A 20009-nucleotide genomic window follows, 5' to 3' on the forward strand; every position below is an offset into this window, starting at 1 on the left:
TACTATTTTTGAGAGACAGAGGGAGTGGGGGAGAGGGAGGGGCAGAGAGGGAGGGAGACACAGAATTGGAAGCAGCTCCAGGCTCTGAGCTGTCAGCACAGAGCCCAATGTGGGGCTTGAACCCACAACCCTTGAGATCATGACCTGAGCAGAAGTCGGTTGCTTAACCGCTCTTATTTTCTAAAATGTAATTTGGGCCATGAAATCTCCTTGAAGAGAAATTGCCCTTGCCTTATTTGTATCCCACAAGTTTTCAAAAGAGTGCTTTCCTTGTCATTCAGTTCTAAATACTTTATAATTCCAACGTGATTTCTTAACAGCTCAATTTTCCAAAAGGGGCTTTCCCTGGATGACAGGATGCTTCCTATCAACAGTGTAGAAAAGGTAGTATTTACCTTTGCATAGGTAATCGCCTAAAGGAAGATTTTTCTGAAAAAATGGGGGTGCCTCTGTGTTTAAGGTAATTGGTACCAGGAAAAGAAGCTATTTTTTAATGAATGTTATTAGGATCTGGAAAAAATTATTTTGCTGGTGAAGTTCTGCTGTAGCATTGGCCTATGATCTAGATATTTCATTCATTCGGTCAGTTCACACTGATGGCCTTCCATATACCAAGCATTCTTGTAGGTTGGGAGTCTCATTAGTGAAAAACAACAAAAAAAATGAAAACTTCTGCCCTCATGGAGTTTATGTCGTAGTGCAGATATTTGCTTGTGTTTTCCTTCCCTTTTGGCTGTGGTGCTGCTATTGCAAATTGTCTAGATGATCGATCCTCTTGAATTTTGGAAAAAGCAGTGCAAATGAGGGGCTTGGGGTGGAAACATGAATACTAGTTTGGGAGTTGCTGAAGGAGCTCATCCGGTCCCAGGGCAAGACACCCAGTTTCTAACTGCTGAGGACCTCCTGGGGGATTTCTCTGGCTGAGAAGCAGCAGAATTGGAGGAAATTGCAGAGAGGAGATGCCGTATACGTAGATAGTTGCTCTGTGAAGGGAGGGGAGTTTTCTTGTTGTTGATTGTGCTTTCTTGGGATTAAGGGATTCACTGGATAATGAACAGGGTGTCAGTTGTTCAAGGTGATGAGAGACTTTGGGTCTCTATACAGATGGTATTCTATCATGTGAGCTATTCTGTAACCAGTGCACATTAGTAACCTCTCAGGAATTGGCTCCGGAAGCAGAATGGGGGGTTATTTGAAATGGAAAGTAGAAAAGGGGCCATTTCTCAGCATATCGTATACTGTGGTCTTGAAATAAATGTTACAGAAAACAATATCTTCCTAAGCCCACTCCGAAGTTTCCAGGAGCAACATCAAAGAGATATTCCTGAAGGCCTTGAGAGGCTGACCTGTCCCTCCCTTTGGTCACAAATGGCTCACAGGAGGCACATAGTAGACAGTCTATAAATAGGGCATACATGAACGGGAATACATAAACAGGTTAGTACCATTATTCATTCATGATTACCAATCTCAAACAGATATTGTGCATTCCCAGAAATATTGCAAACCTGTTTGCATCTGTGCACTTTCCTTCCTACCCTTTGGCAAAAGCCAGCTCATTCTCATGAGTTCTGGCCCCTCAGAGTCCGCAATCCATAACATATGCCCTCTCTCTCCAGTATTTTCTGTCTCTCCTTCTCTGTAGAATAATTTGAATCAACATTCAGTCATGGACTAATATCTAAAAAAAAAAAAAAAGTTGGGCACCTGGGTGACTCAGTCCATTAAGCGTCCGACTTCGCTCTAAGTCATGATCTTGGGGTTTGTGGGTTCAAGCCCCACATCGGGCTCTGTGCTGACAGCTCAGAGCCTAGAGCCTGCTTCGGATTCTGTGTCTTCCTCGCTCTCTGCCCCCTCCCCACTTGAGCGCGCTCTCTCTCTCTCTCTCTCTCAGAAATAAACATTAAAAAAAAAAAAGTTTGTCTCTCAACTCTCCATTCTTCTGTAGCTATTGCCACATAGCCACATTCCCTTTCAAAGCCAGGCATCTCAAGAGCCAAATACGTTCTGTATTCTCAACAATTCCTTACCCCACATCTTATTAAAATCGCTCCAAAATTTAGCCCTCACACTGCTGCAGAAATTCTTGCTAAGAGCAACATTGGCATACAACAACGTGAATGTACTTAATGCCACTGAGCTGTATACCTAAAAATGGTTAAAGCGGTACATTTTGTGTATATTTTACCACAATTAAAAAAAACAAACCCTCTTTTCTAAAAAAAAAAAAAAAAAAAAAAAAAAAAAAAATCAACATTGATCCTTGTTGCTAAATCCAATCCTCAAATTACTAGAAGTCTCGAGAGCAGTTGAGTAATCCTTGAAACATTCTCTTTTGGCTTCTGTGAAACTGCATTCTTTTGGGCTTATTTCCATCTTTCTAACGGTTCCTTCTCAGTCTTAATTGCTCATTTCTCCTCCTTTACCTAATGTTTAAAGCGTAACATTCTGCAGAATCCTATACAGTGCCCTCTTCTCTCAATTTTATCTACTCTCCCTAGGTAATTTTGAACATGTTCCTTGACTTTAGGTACGCCTGTATACCAACACCTTACGAAATTATAATCTTTACACCAGGTCTGTTTTCCAGAGAGGTCAGGTAGTCCTAAATTCCTCTGAGTACTTGATAGTTGTGGTGTCTCATAGTTAGCACAAGCTGAATATTTTCAAAAGCTGTATTTGTGGTGGTTATCCCAAATCTACTCCTCCTGCATTCTTTCTTGTCTTAGGAAATAGCACTTTTGTCCAGCTTGTCCTTCAAACCAGGAAACGGGGGGGGGGGGGGGGGTCATCCTTGACACCTCCCTCTCAGCCCCTGCATTTAGTTCACCTTCATGTTTGGTTAACTCTACCTTCAGAATATATCTTGACCATTCACTCTTCTTATCTTCCCTGCCAATGCCCTAATACAAACCGCCAGCATATTTAGTCAGACTACTATAACAACGTAACACATTCATGGGTTCTGGGTTTTAGGATGTGGATATCTTTGGGGAGTCATTATGTTGCCAGGTCAAGGCGGAAGCAGGGTAAGTGAAGGGAAAGAGATGGTAAGAGCAGGGATGAGTTCAGGGATCTGGATGGGTGGGAGGCAGATCATCTTTGACCTTATAAACCCACGTAAAGAGGGATGGCAAGTCTTAAGAATTCTGAGCAGTGCCATGATCTGACTTACTTTTTAAAGGTTCACCCTGGTGGCTGTGTAGCAAATAGACTAGAGCGTGGGCAGGAGTGGAGGCAGGAGAGCAGTGAGTTAGCCACTGCAGAAATCCAAGCAAAAGATGATGATGCCTTAGACCAGAGTGGTAGCGGGGAAGATGGGGAGACGTGGTCAGAGTCTGGATGTCTTTTGCAGTGAGCGTGTGGGATACCTGCTTGCCTGTATGTTAGGCGCAGGCTACAAGAGAAGGGAAGGACTCACGAAGGACTCCCAAGAATTTCAGCCCAGTAACTCGGAGAATGTTTTTTTTCTTTTGAGAGAAAGAAGACTTTCAAAGAAGCAGGGTATGGGAGAGAGAAAGTGGGAATTTGGTTTTGGAGACTTTGAGGTGCTCTGTGGACATCTCATTGGAGATGCTGAACCAGCTGTCAGATCTATGAGTCTGAAGTGTTTGCAGTCAGAAGAGGCATCCCTGGCCGAGCAGCAGAATAAAAGAGTTTTTTAAAAAGCGACATATGTGTATATGTAATTTCTGGAGGACAGGAATTCCAACTCTTGGTAGAGTTTCTCAAAATGCTACATATAATTATATGTATAATAAATTTTTAGTATCATAATAAGACATTAAGTATTTTTAAAGTATTTTTAAAATTTAGTATTAAACTGTAAAAATCAAGTATTTTTTAATGTTTATTTTTTTTAAGACAAATCAGATCATGAGCATGGACTAGATCATGATCATGGGAGACAGATCATGAGCAGGGGAGGGGCAGAGAGAGAGGGAGACACAGAATCTGAAGCAGGCTCCAGGCCCTGAGCTGTCAGCACAGAGCCTGACACGGGGCTCGAACCCACGAACCTGGAGATGGTGACCAGAGCCGAAGTTGGACGCTTAACCGACTGAGCCACCCAGACACCCCTCAAGTATTTTCTATTTCACATAATCTAATCATTTAAGTCTATTGTTTTACATTCGGTTTCAACTCTTAGTAAAAAGCCCCTGTGTTTTTAGCTGTCAGGTTTCTTTTAGACACAGCTGGCCGTCTTGCCTGGTATGTTCAGGCTCGTGTTAACTTACAAGTCTAAGTGAAGTACACATGACCTTATGAAAAACAGGTGAGCCTTTATGGGACTAGTTTAAAATACTTTTCAGTGCCTGCAGTGTTGTGGGCTTCAAAAAATAACCATCGACAGGAAGAATTAGCACATAGCAAATAATTGGTAAATACTTTTATGTAATGAGACTGAGAGCAAAGGCCTCTGTATCTGTATTAAGACAGGTATCTGTATTAAGACAGACAAAAAAAAAAAAAAAGGTGATAGAAGATTCTGCAGTATAATAGCCCAATAGTTCAGCAATATAAGTGGAGTCTAATAAGCCAGATTCAAATTGTGGCACAAGGGGTGCCTGGGTGGCTCAGTCGGTTAAGCGCCCGACTTCGGCTCAGGTCATGATCTCACGGTTCATGAGTTCAAGCCCCGCGTTGGGCTCTGTGCTGATGGCTCAGAGCCTGGAGCCTGTTTCAGATTCTGTGTCTCCCTCTGTCTCTGACCCTCCCCCGTTCATGCTCTGTCTCTCTCTGTCTCAAAAATAAATAAACGTTAAAAAAAAATTAAAAAAAAAAAACAAATCGTGGCACAAGGCATAAGACTCTCTCCTTTCACACGGAAAAACAGAAGTCGGGGCAGCAATTTGACAATAACTGGTAAGGATGACAGTGTGTATCCCCTGTGACTTAGAAATTTCACGCCTCGGTATATACCTTAGAGAAATTCTTGTCCTTGGCCCTAGGACAGAGCTGCAAGTATGTTTGGTGTCACAGTTGCTACAGATTTTTGAAGCAATCTAAAGATTCATAAAAATGCAAGGCAGTACTATGTGTTGGTAAAAGTAAATTACGAACCCACGCTAGCCAGATCATGGAGAATGTTTTCTGCTCAGTAGTCAGGACAGGGGAAAAAAAAAACCAACCAACCTAAGATTTGAGAGGAGTGTGTCTAATATGATTAGCATTTACACAAAGGTTAAGTACATGGGAGTTATTGCCAAATTAGCATGTTATAGTTGTTAATGGCACAAACTCCGTGGCCAAGCTGCCAGGTTCTGCTGCTGTCGCTTAGCTGGTCAGCTGCTGTGTGACCTTAATTAAGTAACTTCTCATTAATAAAGGGAGATAGCAATAGCGCCTCCCTCGCGGAGTCGTGGTGAGAACTTAAGTAGTTAATGTATGTAATGTAATTAGTGCATGTCGTAAGCACTATATTAGTTACTATATATTGTTTATCCATATATGGCCATAGTATATCCATATATGATAAGCATAATCCATAAATGAGTGTGAGAAACCCAAAATCTTGGGCAGTTATCCCTGGTTCGGAAGGAAAAGGAAGGGGATTTCAATGAATTCTTTAGTGTTTTATTTGTTTTTTAAAAACCTGAAGCAAACAAGGCAAAATGGTAAGATTTCTCAATGCGGATGGTGGGTACACTCCTGTGTGCTACATTACTCCCCGTGCTTGTCTGTGTGCATGCAATATTTTCTTTCAAAACAAATCCCGCTACAGAGCCTGGAACATGACAGGCACAAAAATATTTGCTACACGAATGAGTGATTGAGAAGTGACATGAACTGGGGACCCAGCCCCAGGAACATCCAGTTGGATGTCCCTTTTAATCTGCTCTCTAGTCCCTGAATAGGAGCACAGTGGTGGACACGGCCATTAGGATGGAAAACTTCTCTTCAGCAACAACGGATTCAGGGAGACAATGGAGCAAAGCTCTCAAGGTCCTGAAGGAAAATTATTTTGAACTTAGAATTCTATACCCAGGTGAACTCATCATTCAAGTGTGAGAGCAAAATAAAAACACTTTCAGAAATGTAAGGGTTCAGAAAGTATACCACTCGAGCATCCTCTCCGGACGAATGACTAAACAGCGTATTTCAGGGAAATGAAAAATGAATCAAAGAGGAAGCCTTGAGGGACACAAAACACGGCAAAACTTGTGGTGAAATTTAAAATCATTATTGGCTGAGGAGAGTGTGTGTGGGGGGTACAATCTGGAATTACAATCTCTAATGGGATCTCACTTGAGAGGGAGCAGGGGCAGAGGAGAAAAGTAAAAGCATGAAAAGGTTCTCAACTTATTCAGAGGGAAGCTTAGCTGTATTCATTAACTGAAGGTACTGATTTTATAAAACAAGTTTAAGTATGTGCTTAAAAATTAGAGTAACCCCGAGGAAAATTGGAATAGGATATAGAACTCCCTAACCATATAAGACAAAAAAATAAAAAATAAAAATAGGAAAATGTCATCAATTCATCAAAAGGGTAAGGAGAAAAAGGAGACATAATAAATAACAAAACATGGTAAACAGAAAACAAAAAGAAGATGCATGAATTAGCCCAGAGTGTCAGTAGTCAAAGAATGAGAAGTCGCAAACCCTAAAGAGCTATGCGCCTAAAACTCCTGAAACAAAAATGACCCAGAGATTAAGAACTAACAGAAACAGATGGAACAAAGGAAACCAAATTAATATTTTAAGTAGACATTTTAAAAAGGCTACAGAAGAGTCAATTAACATTGTTAAGACACTTTATGCTCAAGAAATAATGGAGATACGTGTATTTTTGACAGACATGGGGTATTTTCAAAGAAAATTTCGATAGCGTTTTATAGAGTAGAAATTATACACCTACATTCACTGACCAAATGCGGAAAATTCTTTAACGACAACAAAAAAAAATAGTAAAAGGTGATAGACACACACACACACACACACACACACACACACACACACACAAACTCTGTCCTCTTGAAAACGAGAAAGCACACTTCTAATTAACTTGGATTAAGGAGGAATTAAAATTGAAATTACAAACTACTTAGGAATGAACAAATGAGCACACTACATTTCAAGATCAGTGCACACTGCCAACATGGTGCAAATGGAAAGATTTACAACCTTAAGTGCTTGTAGAAAACAGAAATTGTGGAAATAAACAAACTAAGCGTTTGATTCGAGAGCTAGAAATAGGGAAAAATAAGCCCAAAGAAATAAAAGGAAAGAGAATAAGAACAAAAGTAGAAATTAACGAAATTAGAAAGATTGGGCGTCATCACTAAAACCAATTACTACTACCTTGTCAAGACCAATAAGATAGATGAATTCTTGGTGAATGAGGGTAAGGGGGAAAAAAGGAGAAGATATAAATAACAAAGGGACAAAAAACGTGGGGAAAGCTGATTGCCATGTGCAATTTTAAATAAGTGCAATTAAAAATTGAAACGTTTGATCCATAAAAGTACAAACAAATTGCCAAAGCTGATTCAATAAGCAGGAGAAAACCTATGGACCATCACCCAAAAATAAATGAAAAATAATTTAAAATCTAAAAAAAAAAATATTAACATGCACCAGACCCAAGTAGTTTTGCAATCTAAAGCTACCAAAACAAAGGAAAAGATATTTCCCAAGTTATACAAATGGTTCTAGCCCATAAAACAGATCGAAAGCTTTGCAATTCATCTAAGAGGTAGATATTATCCCAGTTCTGAAATCAGATGAACACAAGATTTAAAAAAAGAAAGTTAATTTCACTGATGAACATAAATACAAAATTTCTAAATAAATTCTTAGCATATCAAATCTAGTAGATATTAAAAGAATACTGCATCATGCCCAACTTGAGCTTATCCCAGGAGACCAAGAGTAGTCGAAAAATAGAAAATACAATAATAGAATTCATTGTATTCTCTGAAGAGAAAAGAGATGATTATCTCAATAGTTGCCCCCAAAAAAGAGTTAACAAAATGCAATACACATTCCTACTTTAAAAAGGAAGTCTTAGTAAATGGGTCATAGAATAAAGCCTCCTACATTTGAAAAGGGTTCTCTACCAAAAATCTACAACAAACAATGCTTAATCATGAAAGACTTGAAGCAGTCCCATTAAAATGGGGAACAATAGCTCCTAGCACATTTAGCATTGAACGAGATGCCCATTAAATGCAATAATGAAAAAAAAAAAAAAAAAAAAACCAGGCAAAAAAATAGGATATAAATATTGGAAGAAAGATACAAAACTGTCACTTTGGGCAAACGATTATTTCCATCTACATGGAAAAATCCAAGAAAAATGAGAAACTTTGGAACTAGTAAGATATTTTTAAGCTGACTATATAAAGATCTCCATGAAAGAAAGTATTCAATGGAACTGAAGTTCATACAAAGAGACCTGGAGAAATACATATTGTTTCTTAACAGAAAAGCTCGGTGCTGTAGAATAATAATAATTCCCCCAGATTTATAATTTTAACACTGTCCTGAACAATATACTGACAAGTTTCTGTATGAAATTTGGCAAGGTGATTCTAATTCACCTGAAAGAGAAAAATGGCAGGAATGACATTTTCCAGCAGATATTAATACAAATCACCAAGCTTTGGTAATTGACTCAGTGTAGATTGGCAGAGGAACAGATCAATAAGTTGATGGAACAAAAGAGATGGTCCAGAAACATGTATTTATGAGTTCAATGTACGATAAAAGTGACATTTCAAATGAGTGGGGAAATGATAGACAATGTGTTAAAAGGTTTCAACAATTAGTTAATCATTTGGGGGAATATAAAGTTCACTTCCACATACAATATAAAAATACATTCTAGGTGGATTAGAGATCTAAGTATACAAATTTTAAAGTACTGGGTAATAATCTCAATAGATGTAGAATAAGTATTTGACAAAATTCAAAATCCCCCTGATTAAAAACTCAGAAAACTAGTGTCAACTGTATTCCAGTTGAAAAAAAAAAACTGGGGGGCACCTGGATGGCTCAGTCAGTTAAGCATCTGACTTCAGCTCAGGTCACGATCTCCCGGTTCATGGGTTTGAGCCCCGCATAGGGCTCTGTGCTGACAGCTCAGAGCCTGGAGCCTGCTTCAGATTCTGTGTCTCCCCCTCTCTCTACCCCTCCCCTGATCACACTCTGTGTCTCTCTGTCTCTCAATAATAAATAAACGTTAAAAACATTTTTTTAATTTAAACCCAGGAAACTAGCAATAGAAAAAAAATTCCTTAATTTGATAAAAAAGGCATCTATCAAAAAAAAGTACATTGAACTTAACGATGAAAGACCAAGTGATTTTTCTGAGATTGGAAACAAGCCAAGGATGTTCACTCTCCCACCTCTATTCAGCTTTACCCTGGAGGTTTTAGCTAGGACAACAACACAAGGAAAGGTATACAGCTTGGCAAGGAAGAAATAAAACTGCCTACTTTCGGACATGATTGTCTACTTAGAAAATCCCAAAGAATCTATCAAAAAATTACTAGAACTAATGAGTATTTCAGTGAGATTGCAGGATACAAGGTCAACAGGCAAAAATCAATAGTAGCTGTATATACGCACAGTGAACGAATAGAAAACAAAATTAAAATCAGTATTATTTATCACCAAAAATAGCATCATTCTAGTAACACCCTCCCCCCCCCCCGCCACGAATGAAATATTTAGGATACAGTTAACAAAATATGCATTTTCTGTGTAATTAAGACTATAAAACTCTGATGAAAGACAACAAATACCTAAATAAATACTGTGTCCGTGGATTGAAAGACCCAATATTGTGAAGGTGCCAGTTCTCCCAAAACTAATGTACGGATCAGTGCAAGACTAATCAAAATCCAGTAGGATTGTTATTTTGTTGTTGTTAGATGGCATACCTAAAATTTATATGGGAAGACAAAAGAACTAAAATAATCAGTTTTGGAAAAGAAAACAAGGTTGTAGGACTCACACTATCTGATTTCAAGAGCTATTATAGAGCTACGGAGATCAGGACAGTGTGGTACTGTGATGTGGTAAAAAGATAGACACGGGACTCGTGGAACAGAAGAAAGAGTCCAGAAATAGATCAAATTGGCCAGCTGGTTTTTGACAAAGGTGCAAACACAATTCAGTGGAGAAAGGAGAGTACTTTCAATTGTGGGTGCTCGAACAATTGGACATCCATATGCAAAAACTGGACCTCAGTTCAGCACCTCCATCTTATGCAAAAGTAACTAAAAGTGGATCATAGACCTAAACGTGAAATCCCAAACCATAAAATGTCTAGAAAAAAAAAATCTTTGTGAACTTGGGTCAGGCAAAGATTTCTTCAACACAATACCAAAAGCACGATCCATATACAATGGCAAATTGTAAATTTGAGTCCCTCAAAGTTAAACGTTGCTCTGCAAATGACACTGTTAAAAAGATTGAGAAAACGAGCCACGCACTGGGAACAATGTTGGCATGTTATATATGTGACCAAGGACTTGTGCTGCAAAAATCTAAAGGACTTTTAAAATTCAATGCTAAAAGATAAATAACCCACTCTTAAAAATAGACAAAAGATTTGAACAGACACTTCAGCAAATAACACGTAGGGATGGCAAAGAAATACAACAAAAGACGCTCAGCGTCATTAGCTGAGGGAAATGCAAATTCAAACCACAGCGAGTTGCCACTATACTCTTATTAGAATATTTTTTTGAAATCTGACAATACCAACTGCCAAGCATCTGGAAGTCTCATGCTCTGCAGGTGGGAAGGCAAAATAGTACAGTCACTTTGGAAGACAGTTTGATGTTTATTAAGTATAGACATACTACATGATCCAGCTGTCCTTCTCTGAGTGATTTAAGCAAGAGAGATGAAAAAGTATACTCACCCAAAACCTTTATGTAAATGTTCATAATGTCTTTATTCATAATAGCCCCAAACCAGAAACAACCCAAATGCCCTTTGGTTGGTGAATGGATCAACAAGCTGTGGAATACTATTCAGCAATGAAAATAACAAGCTGCTAATACATGCTGCAACATGTATGAATCTCATATGTATTATGCTAAGGGAAGGAAGGCAGATAAAACATCATGATTGCATTGACATGAGAAATCCTTGAAAACGGATCGTGGGGCGCCCGGGTGGCTCAGTGGTTAGACGTCCGACTTCAGCCCCGGTCACGATCTCACGGTCCGTGAGTTCGAGCCCTGCGTCGGGCTCTGGGCTGATGGCTCAGAGCCTGGAGCCTGCTTCTGATTCTGTGTCTCCCTCTCTCTCTGCCCCTCCCCCGTTCATGCTCTGTCTCTCTCTGTCTCAAAAATAAATAAACGTTAAAAAAAAAAAAAAAAAAAAGAAAAGGATCAGTGGTTGGGGGTGGGAAGAAAGGCATGGATGAATTTGGGAATCTGTAGAACTGTTCCATATCTTGTGTGGGGCGGTGGTTACTTGGCTGTATGAGTTTTTAAAATTCATTCCACACGAGTGGCTCAGTTGGTTGAACATCCGGCTCTTGATTTCGGCCCAGGTCATGATCCCGGGGCTGTGGGATGGAGCCCTGCGTCGGGCTCTGCACTGCGTGTGGAGCCTGCTTAAGATTCTCACTCTCTCTCCTCCCCTCTTCCCCACTCGCACGTGCTCTCTCTCTCCCTGTCTCTAAAATTTTTAAAAAAAGGTCGAAAAAATTCATAGAGTAGTACACTAAAGAGTGAATTTTACTGTACGTAAAATTTAAAATATGAACTAAAAAGTAACTTTGAAAAAATGTAGACTGTCTTTACTATTGTGTGGTAGGGAAGGAAGACATGAAACGTAGAAGCTTTGGAAGGAAGGATGCACAGAAGTATGATTACTACAGAATGTTCAACTTCTGTAGGGCAAACATCACTATAAACAAATAAAAATCACTATAAAAATAAATATATAGGGCGCCTGGGTGGCTCAGTCGGTTAAGCGGCCAACTTCGGCTCAGGTCATGATCTCGCGGTCCGTGAGTTCAAGCTCCGTGTCAGGCTCTGTGCTGACCGCTCAGAGCCTGAAGACTGTTTCAGATTCTGTGTCTCCCTCTCTCTGACCCTCCCCCCGTTCATGCTCTGTCTCTCTCTGTCTCAAAAATAAACGTTAAAAAAAAAAAAAAAAAAAAAAAAAAAAAAAAATATATATATATATATATATATATATATATATATATATATATATATATATATATATATATATAACACAGACTCAGTGAATATGTAATTTCAGCATATATAACAGACCAAGAATTAGGACACAGAAATGGTGAAATAATAAATCCATGTTGTTTTCAGCTGCTAAAAAATAAAGATAAATAATAGAACGAGCAAATGGGCAAAGTGTGTGTGGTACAGGGTAAATAAAAGTACACGGGTTCACAGAAAGAACCAAATGGTCAATAAACATGAAAAGATTCATAGTCTCGTCACTCAGTGCTCTATGAATTACAGCAATACCATAATACCATTTTCAGTCGTCACATAGCAAAACCTTGAGATGGTTAAAAGCCAGCATTAGTGAGGATGTGAGGCTACAGGTACTCCCATCAAGTTTTGAAAGTGTATAATGGTACAATATTTTGAAGGGTAATTCGATCGTAGCTATCAAAAACTTAAGCGTGCATATTTTTTTACTCCGTAATTTCACTTCTAGGTGTCAATACTGGAGCAGGTGCACAAAGATGGATAGAAGAGAATATTTTTTTATTTTAATAAAATTTTTAAAGTGTAGTAGTGAAAAATAGGAATCTATTTAAACATCTATGAGCAGAGGAATGGTTAAACAAAGTAGGTAAATCTATTTCATGTGACAATCTATGAATTGTCAAAAATCTATGACACGTGACAATATGTTAGGACTGATACAGTATTGTATCCATTTATTTACAAAGAAACACATTATGAAATAAAAAAGCAAATAGTCATCAGTGTATATTGACCCTATTTGTGTTTTTCAAAAATCTGCAAATCTACACGCACACACACACATACAGAAAAAGGTCCAGATAAATACTCATCAGAGTTAGGGCAGTGGTTCTCTGTGCGGAGGGCAATGAAGTTGGGGAAACTCACTTTTTGCTTTATACAAAGTCTTGTCTGAACTTTAAAAATGCAAATGTATGTTTTTTTTTAGTGAATGAAGAAATAGAATTCAAATATATCTGTACATCCTAAATTAAGTAAACCCAAGTAAAAAACACAAAGGTATGTAATTTCCAAATTATAAATGGGAGGAGAAAGTAAATTTGATTACTATAGTAAACAGAGGGAGAGAGAGAGAGAGAAATAATCAGGAAGCAGTGAAAACAGAAACCATAAATAGATCTACAGAGCAAAGACCAAGTATAACTTATGTCATGATAGATGTGAATGGCTTTAAATTCTCTACCAAAAAACTTTCAGATTAAGTGGGGAAAAAAAAGAAATTTACCCATGAGCTGTTTACAAAATGAATGTATATGTGATATATCTCACACACACACATGCACACACACACACACACACACATAATACACATGCACACACACACACATCACACACACACACACACACACACACACACACACACACACACCCAAAGTGAAAATGACCATGCAGATTAATGGAATGGGCAAAAATATCATAGACAAATGTGACGAAAGGGAACCCATCGATATGGGCTAATATTAAAATCATATAAAATAGGACTCGGGACCAGAACATTAAATGGAACAAAGAGGGGTGCCTGGCTGGCTCAGTAGGTGGAGTGCATGATTCTTGATCTCGGGGTTGTAAGTTCGAGACCCCACACTGACTGTAGAGATTACTCAAAAATAAATTCTTAGGGGCGCCTGGGTGGCTCAGTCATTAAGCATCTGATTCTTGATTTCGGTTCAGGTCATGATCTCAGAGTCATGAGATTGAGGCCCATGCCAGGCTCTGTGCTGACAGCCCAAAGCCTGCTTGGGATCCTCTCTCTCCCTCTCTCTCTCTGCGCTTCCCCAATGCTTATGCACATGCATGCACACACACACACACTCTCTCTCTCAAATAAATAAATAAACATTAAAAAATAAAATCTTAAAAATAAGTGGAACAAATGCAATTATTTTCATATTGAAAAGTGATAAAATGCACTACAAAGGCAATACAGTGAAGAATATAAATGCCTCCATATAGACAACTGGTTGGTTATATTATGTTACCTATTTTTTTTTTTTACAATGAAACTCTACGTGGACAATAAATTGCTAATGTATAAAAATGTACAATGGCAGGAAAATACGTTATAAACTATGGAGAAAATACATATATACTGTAAATACTGTATGATCTCAATTTTGTTTTAAAATTGTATAAAAAGGAAAAAAAAAAAAACCTGGAAGGACCACAGTGGCAGGGCTCTCCCTAGAGGGTGTGATGTGCAGAAAGAACAAACATGCAGAAACAATCCTAAAACAGGACATTCACCCACATGCAAGGACGTAATACTGAGCATTCAGGGGGGTGTCGGACAGCCCTGCCTTTAACCCAACCCAGCTTTGGCTGGTATTTCTCTTCCTTTTGTGTCTCAGACTTCCAGCAGCCTAAATTTTGTGATTCCCTTAATCATTGCCTGGTGATACTCACTTTTCCCAAGACCAGTGTCTACCATAGTGGGCCACCGCTCTTCCCCTGTGATTTTCCTATGATTTAGTGGTCTTGGAATTTGGCTCTATTATTGATGTTCCAGGATATCCCGTGAGGGGTGTCGAGAGAGAAGGGCCCAGACTGATCTGGAAGCATGTAGGTGATCATGAGAAAGTGCTGTATGTCACAAGGTGCCCTAACTCCGCAAGAAGAACAAGATGGCCGTGGATTCCTTTGAGGACAAATACCCACATTGGTCTTGAAGGTCCTACTAGAAGTCTCATTCTTTTGGTCTCTCCTAAAACATCTTCACAGCTTCTTATGGGGACGGATTTGTTATGGTGCTGGGAAGGGAGTAACTAGGAGAAAATGGAGAAAATGTTACAATGGAAGAAGTGACTCCATTTATATAAGCTGATGTCAACATGTACTCCTTTGGATGAAGCTTGAGATTGTACACTGCCTCTTCCATGATGCTGGGCCACAGCGTGAAGCAAGAAAATGTCCCTAAGTCCTTCTCTGAATGACCTTGAAGCACTGGGGTTAAGAGGCACCCTAGGGCCGCTGGGTGGCTCGGTCAGTTAAGGATCGGACTCTTGATCTCAGCTCAGGTCAGGGTCATGAGTTCAAGCCCCGAGTTGGGCTCCACACTAGGTGTGAAGCCTACTTTAAAAAAAAAAAAAAGACACATCCTAGAACTGGTACCAGTAGGGACAGAGGAATTGAAGTTACTGGCAAGACAGTGGTTGAGAAAGAAACGGGACTCCTGTTGACTGAGTGATTCCCTCCTTTACGACTTCAGAGGAAATGATTGGATGAAGACTAGCACCAAAACAACAGTCAGGGTTGACTTTGTGGAAATGAGGAAAAACAAATCTTTGCAACAGTGACCTAATTCTAGGGGCAGAGCGCAAGAATCTACCACTCGGGGCACAGATGCGGAGTTAATTGGACTGAAACATTACTACTTAGTGCATAAAGGACGGAAATGACCACATGTCAGGAAAGAGATCTGAATGAGACATAAAAGGCACAGGGACCGGGAATCTTCTGGCTCTTTCATTAACCATCTGTGACTTTGGGAAAATCCCATAGAAGGGTTGTTCTAAAGTTGAGCGTGTACCAGAAGCACTTGGTGGGATTGTGAAAATGCAGATTCCCCCTGCCCTAAATTTCTGACTTTGTAGTTCAGGGCTGGGGCCTTAGAATTAGCATTGTTAACAAGTTTCCCAGGTTGATGCTGATGCTGCTGGTCTGGGGACCACCTGGTTTAGCATCCCAATGGGGGGGGGGGGATAAATAAAAATGAGTGAATGAGGATCTCAAAAAGCCCTTTCTTAATTCCAAAGTCCTAGATCCAGGTTACTGAAGGACTTTCTGATGCAAGGATTGTTAGAGAATGGACCCCCTCTTATATTTAAATGGAGGCACTGGCTGGCTGATTAGGCAATGACCTCAGAGCTTCTGTCCCTGTCCTTGTCCCTTATTTCAGGTCGGATCATTAATCTCACAGGCCCAGTGGAGCCACAGCTTAAGGGATGGGGAAAGGGAACTAATATATAATCCAGATTTTTCATGAATCTTGATTCAAGTCCCTTCCGACGTGCTGGGGAAGCTCCGGTGACCTTCCTAGAGGCTTCAAGTGCATTTGTAGGGACTCATTTCTCAGGGTCACCTTTGGTTCTGAGCTCCTGCGTCCACAGAGCTCTCACTGTCTGTGGCCGTCCCCTACTGTCTACTGCTCAGGACCAGAATGTGGGTCTCTGATCCCCTTCCTCCTTCCCCACATGCCACTCACAGGAGATGCTGGAGTGAGGCTGGTGTAGTGGACATCTCCAGTTTTGTCTGTCCAACAGCCTCCTTTAGGAATGTTTGGGTGTCCTCCCCAACAGGCTGAGCAGAAGCCGGCTTCCCGGGCTTCAGATGCGGGGAGTGGCAAGCCAGCTGGGTCACCAGGGAACAGCCAGCTGTTCTTTAAATTCTTTGATGTGCTTCCTATCTTATAATACATTGAGCTGGTTTAAAGTTAGCCACGTTTCTTGCTTGTGAAGGAAAAAAAAAAAAAAAAACCCCACAAAACTGGAGGATTGGGATCTGCGAGGGGTTTACATTACAGCAATACAAATAACTTAAAATGGAATATTACAGAGCCCTATTGATTTAAACATTAAAATTAAAAAAGGCTTTTGGGCACTCTGCCACAGGACTGCATCTCTTGTTCACATTTCCTTACGGGCTTTAGTGGCCTCCCGTGGGGTACAACCTCACTTCCCCTCTGCCCTGCCTCTCATCTACTCTTGCCCCAAAGTTCACCTGCTCATCAACGTCTCCTGCAGAGCTATGTGACTCTCTCTCTGCATCACTGCCTCCCTCCTGGCCACGCCCATGGAGAGTCACCTCCACATCCAAAGTGATCTAATCAAGGGCTTCTCAAAGAAGTTCCAGAAGAGGAACTTCAGTGCCTCCTCCTCAAACAATATATATGGTTTTTACCCAGCAACCAAATGAATGTCTCTTACACAAATGATGCATAATCTGATGCAGTAGATAACTGTATCCTATTAATGCTAAGTGAACCGACAAAAATATATCAACAAAAGACTTATTTATAAGCCATGAGGACAATTTATTAATTTTAATGCAGGTAACCAACAAGTGGATTGGAACAGGGGTTGCTAAACTATGCCCTGTGGCTTGTTTTTGTACAGCCCACGCGCAAGGAACTTTTTTAAAAGATTTTTAATGGGTTGTAAAACAAAAAGAAGAATATACAGCAGAAACGTAGGTGGCTGACAAATCTAGAATATTTCCTACCTGGCTCTTTACAGAAAAAGTTGCCTGACCCCCGAATCCGAATCCTCTTGTAAGAAGGTACCTGCGGCTGAGACCGAATACGCCAGACCTTAGGCATTAGATCTACGTTGGATGAGCGTATTTGGGGATTGTCTGGACCAGGCAGACCTTTCTGCCCGTCGTTTGAGGAGGTGGCTAAATTCTGGGGTTGTAAACAAGAGAAGGAGGGACGTTCTGTGATGGTTGGGCCCAACTCGGAAGTATGACAAGGCCAGGGAGCTGTGAGCTGGTCACACAGGGCCTCCATTGTCTTTGCCAACAGCAGGGGATGTGGGGCTCGTGGACCTCTGGGATTAAGAGAATGCTCCTGCACGTGGGAGAGGTGGGATTAAGAGAATGCTCCTGCACGGGACAGATGGGCCAGGGTGAGCAGTTGTGGAGATGAATCTGGATTGGGGAACGTTTGAAGCCCCGCTTACCGAAAAGCCACAGACCAACGGTTACTCTTAGACCAATGGATGCCACCTTCACCTCCTTGCAGTCCTGCCTTCCCTGGCTTCTCTGTGTAGTTACATCACCTCCACCCACACCTCTCGCTGGCTCTTTCTCCTTAGTGATTATCACTATTCAGCTATGATGTCGGTTAACTCACTCCTTAATTATCGTTTGCCTCTTCCCCTAGAATGTGAGCCCCCTGAAAGTGGGACTTTGGAGGGGGAGCTGTTTGGTTTACTGCTTTAACTGCAATGTTTTCAATAGTTCCTGGCACATAGCGGGTGATTAATAAAGCCTTGTTGATTGAACTGAACGAACCCTGTTTCCTTAAGAATATGTATGAGGAGAAAGGCTTAAATCTGATTAATTTGGTCAGGAAAGGGTTGGAAGTCCCTCCAAATTGAACATTAAAGGAAATGTGACCTTGTTTTGTGCCTAATAAAGTGTGGGGCGCCTGGGTGGCTCAGCGGGTTAAGCATCCGACTCCTGATCTCAGCTCAGGTGTTGATCGCAGGGATGTGAGTTTGAGCCCCGTGTTGGGCCCCACGCCGGGTGTGAAGTCTACTTTAAAAAATAGAAGAACGAAAAATAAAATCAAGTGTGACATATTCGTCATATTAACTTGCCAGGACATTTTCTCCATAGAACGCTAACTTGCTATCAGAAAGTGACTTATTGAAATGAATCAGAATAGCGGAGCCAGCGTAATCATAGCTGGCATTATCAAGCTATAGGGTAATCTCATGACCACACGTATGTGATGGGAACACATCTTCCATGGGAATCAAAAAATGTATAGCCTGTCCGGGGCCCTTCTCTCGTATAATAACAGCCTACACTTCTATAGCGCCTGCTCTGTGTCAGGCACAATTTGTTGAAAACTTTCCGTGTAATTTGTTGAATGAGCTTCAACGAAGAGTAATGGTATACCAGTAACAGTAAGGGGCATGGGTACTAGGGAATGAGTAATAGTACGTATTTTGCACACTTCCTGTGTATCAGGTACTGCTTCAAGCACTTTTTATATAATGTGTCCTTTAATCTTCACAAGAATCCTATGCAGTAGGTTTGAATTATCATCCCCATTTTGCATCTAGAGCAACAGAAGTATTGGGAGGTCAAGTGACTTATTCAAGATCACACAGCCTAGCAGGGGGTAGAGTTTTGGGGTTCGGGCCCTGTTGTCCACCCTGCCTCTCGTGGATGATGCTGGAGACTTGAGGAGCTAATACCTGCTCTGGCCTTTCCTTCTTTTTTATTGTATCCCAGCCTGTGTAAAGAGATTAGGTTAATTCCCTTCTCCCCCTCCACCTTTTTTTTTTTTTTTTTTTTTTTTTTTTTAACATCAAACACATTCCAGTCACGCCTTCCTCTGGAGGCATCTCTGCCCACCTTGAATGGACTTGCCTGCTCTTCAGGTCTTATCAGCAACGGCCTGTCACTATTTAAATCGTAATTGTCCCCTGCAAAAGTAGCTGTCACTTTAATTCTGAAAATACGTATTTTAAATGTATCAGGAGAAGCTTTCTATTGTAGCTTTGTATTGAAACCTTCTGTACCGCTGAGAATATTCTTACAATCATCACGTAATTTTTGTGTTTTGTACATTTGGAATTTTGCATATTAGATATTCTTACAGCGGCACAAGACTCAAGGGAGAATGTTAACCTTTTAATTCAATTAAATATTGTTGCACACCTTTCTTTACTGATTAGAGCTGGCTAATGAGAGAGAAATGAGCTTAAACATGAACTTACTCTCTTGTTGTGGAAGACACAGGCACAGCATAAAATTTGATAATCAATAAAATATATTTTGATCTGTGCCAGACTGAATGGAACAGATATTAAGTGCTGTGAGTTTGGATAAGATAGGAGATCATGGGACTATCTAATCATAGAATAGACAGCTCACTGTTAGGAATGGTTTAAATTCAGTCCCCCTCAGGTGGGTTCAATAATACCTTCTGGAAGGTTTCTCAGATTTGCACGGCCTTGTTTAAAAAAAAAAAAAAAAAAAAAAAAATCCATACCCTCCAAGAACCGTCTTGGTGGAAGTGTGGTTCCCTCTAGTGGTGATGTGAGGAGTTGCAATTCTCGTTTCTACATT

The sequence above is a fragment of the Panthera leo genome, chromosome A2 (assembly GCF_018350215.1).
Source record: "Panthera leo isolate Ple1 chromosome A2, P.leo_Ple1_pat1.1, whole genome shotgun sequence".
Classification (NCBI taxonomy): domain Eukaryota; kingdom Metazoa; phylum Chordata; class Mammalia; order Carnivora; family Felidae; genus Panthera; species Panthera leo.